General features: G+C 47.1%; 1 protein-coding gene across 1 annotated transcript in view; it reads left to right on the forward strand.

Moving 5' to 3' along the window:
* Window positions 1-3522, forward strand: part of LSAMP (limbic system-associated membrane protein) — a 1070131-nt gene that overhangs the window by 726357 nt on the left and 340252 nt on the right. The gene's annotated exons all lie outside the window — the stretch shown is intronic.

Consider the following 3522-nt stretch of genomic DNA (forward strand, 5'->3'; position numbering starts at 1 on the left):
CTGAGTACAGCAGTGTATCTTGACTAAACATGTTATAGCTCACAAAACATCATACGTTTTCACTCATCATTGCAGGTACCCTGAATAAAGTCCCTAGATGTGTGTACTCTGCTGGCAGGACAGGTACACGGTCCTCTTAAAGCAATCACTTGGGTCATGAAAAGGGTCTGGAGACTTTTGTGAGCAGTTCTCTTCCATTTTTGAGAAATGCCTTTTCCCTGATTCCACTGCAATTTGGGAAGAAGTCAGCAGTCTAAGTGTGGTTGGTAGTAAAAGAAAGTCAAGAGGCAACAGTTGCCAGTTTGTCGTGTGAGCTGATGATCTTCCTAGAGAGCAGCCGTCCACATCATACAGATGGCTGTTGCAGTTGGCATTGGGTGAAGTTTCCATGGATCACTCTTTACTTTTAGCCACCTCAAATGCAAAACAAAACAAAACAAAACAAAAAACCACAACAAAAAAAAATCCCTGTTTTGTGGCCAGAATCCATGCTTTAATCTTCTGTTGGCTCTCCGTGAAAAGCAGATGGCACTTCAGGCTTTGACAATGTCAGTCCCTGAGTATCTCTAAAACTGAGCTGGTACACAGGTGGGCAAAGGTGACCTGAATACCAGTCCCAGAGCATCTCAGCACCTCATGTTTCAGTGGAGGCTGCCTACCCAGGGCCAGCATGGAGGGTCTCTCCTTCGGCCAGCTTAGACACCTAGGCTGTGATGTCTTCAGTGCATTTCCCTCAAAGTTGGGGAGAGTAAGGCAAGCCAGGCTGTGTCTGTTTGTGCTGCGACTTGCCTTCCAGCTTGCACACAGAGACATCCCATACCCACAGTGTAGAAACACAGACACCTTCCTAAACCTGTCATCCATGCATTTCTGTCCTTTCTTTAGTGATGTCATACAGCCTATACTTATCAAAAGGTGTTGCTCTAGGCCATGTTTCCGGTGAATAGGGTGTAAATGTTTTGAGTTGGAGGAGGATGATGCAGTGCTTGTAAGGTTGGGCTCATGCTGCCCGATCCATTCTTGAACTGCATAGAGACAAAATTTGGTGAGGCAGGCTGATCCTGCCAGTCCTACACCTGCCAGGAGTATTGGGAAGTGGTGTTACAGATAGCAGTATGGATTTGTGATGTCTCCACTCCCATTGTTTACCTGAATTCTTCCTCAAGTTTTTAGAAGGTAGGAAAGTTAGGCAGCAGACCTGCTGCTTCATTATCTGTTTCCAGCAGAGGGAGATGGGTCCAGAGAGTTATTTCTTCTGGGAACACGTACAAAAATAACATTATTTATTTTACTCGTGAGGCTTTCTCCTAGGCTTTGTGTGATTTCTGCTTCTTTGGCCTTTTATGCCCAGGCAACCCCTTTTATTCTTCTCTACAATTCTAAAAGCAAATAAGACCTATTAGCTTCAGGTTTTGGTTTTATTTTTCCCAAGGTTTACGAGCCCCTCCAGGGAATTTCTTCCTCAACACTCTTTTTGTTATGATTATGATTATTAGTATTAAATAGCTATGCTGCAGTAGCTCTAATGAGGATTGTATAAATGTATAAGAAGATGAAGGCTTCCCTGGCACTTCCATTTCAGTGGAAAGGGGCCTTTGAGTCCACTGTGATGCAACCCCCCTTTGTAGGGAAGCACGGCCACGTGCAGTCCCACTGCGAGTTGGGATGTTACTGGAGTCTGGGGACAGGATTCCTTCCTTCTCCCTCCCTGGAGCCCCCCCCTCTGTCGTTTTCTGTATAAAACATATTGGTGCCACTTTCCACGAACTATATTTAACTAAGCATTAAATTTAGATTTAACTGGATAGTTATTGCCTCCTAAGTAAATACTCTAAGATAAGGAAATATTTAGTGAGCTCTAGCAGTTGGGTGGCAGATGCTTCTTGCATTACATAATAGTTAATCTTTGACAAATATGTTTTCCTTACTCCAGTGGCATTTAATTAACATACAATAGCTCTTATTAAATGTAGATGAAACATATGTGGGAGACCTATGTAAAAAGGATCCATACCACTCTCTGACTTGCAAGAGGGGTGTGTTTCTATCTTTGGTAACTTCATATGGGACAGGATCTTTTAGCTGTATTTGAACTCTGTCACAAGAGTGTAGAGGTTTCCTTTGATGATGCCCATCACCTGGGATGCCAGCAGCCTGATGGCATCTCTCTGTCACTTGTGCTGTCCATCACCCTAGAGTGGTAGCAGCATGGCCTTCTTCAGAGAAAATACCTTGTCAGATGAAATCTCTCTCTGCAGTAGCTTGGGAACATCCAGTATGTGGATTAATCCCTTAGCTCCTTTTTGGGGCTTCCATTCTCTGGTGCCATCCATGTGGAGTGTCCTGCAGCAGAAATTTCTGAGTCTGATCATTTCTTGACTTGAATACAAAGCAGTCATCTCTTTTGCCACTGCATGCATGGCATTTGAGCAATGGTGTCATGACCTTAGCCCTTAATTTCTGGTCCTTTAACACATGCAGGGATTGTTTAAGTACTCATAAGACAACATGGCCTTTCCATACCAAGGCTGCAGGGGCCAGTTTCTAGGGGTTCAGAAAGCAACTGGACACATTCCTGAAAGAAGAAAATCAATTGAGGGCCATTAACTACAAAGACACTGCCACTGGCTGGGGACATGCCTTAGCCACAAATGGCTGGAAATCAGAGAAGTGCTTTGGATCAGTACCATTGCACACTTGTCTTCTGCTTGTGCTCTGCCCTAGGCGCTGGCTTTAGGCTGCACTCTGAGACCAGACATTATAGGGTTATAGGGACCTTTGATCTGATCTCATGTGGCAATTTGTGTGACACAGAGTCATTCCTTTTATCCCTCCAGTTTGGGGTGCCCTGTATCCCCATAAGGCTCCAGGACCAGAGGTGAAGCAGGCAGCATACAAGACCTGTTTTTTTTTCCCTTCTCCTGAACACACATGCAGCAGCGTTGTGAGGCGCAGGGCAGCAACTCACAGCAGAGTTCCCCTCAGCTTTTCTGGCACCTGCTTCTCTGGCTGACCCCCCTCAAACGACCTCATCCTTCACTGCTTCCCTCTCCCTGCCCCACATTGCTTCGGCCACAGAAGGGTTACGCTAGTGAAACATCCCCAAGGAGCAGCTCTCCTCATCCCTCTTCGCAGGCAGGGGAGAGCCGGCTAGGGGAATGAATGGCAGGCAGGCATCAGCAGTAAAACATACGGCTTATTCCTCTCCATTAATTTAATCTCCCTTCTCATGCGACGGTGACGGTGATGGTATGTGAGCTACGGGAGCGTTCCCGGGTGGGCAGCGATGCTGCTGCTGCTGCTGCTGCCGCCGGGCTGGGGGCTCAGCTGCGGGCTCTGGCAGGCGGGGAGGACAGGCCGAGTATTCACACTGCGGGCAGCTCAATACCAGCATTGTCTCCGGTCTATCCCTCAAAGGCTGGGAAAGGAGGTGGGGGGCGGGAAGGGCTGCGTGGAGAGAGGTGGGAGGGAGGTGGAGGGTGGGAGGGATGTTCAACTGTGTATGTGGTGAGAGGAAAGGGG

Source organism: Chaetura pelagica, unplaced genomic scaffold (genome assembly GCF_000747805.2).
Source record: "Chaetura pelagica isolate M959 unplaced genomic scaffold, ChaPel_1.0 scaffold65, whole genome shotgun sequence".
Classification (NCBI taxonomy): domain Eukaryota; kingdom Metazoa; phylum Chordata; class Aves; order Apodiformes; family Apodidae; genus Chaetura; species Chaetura pelagica.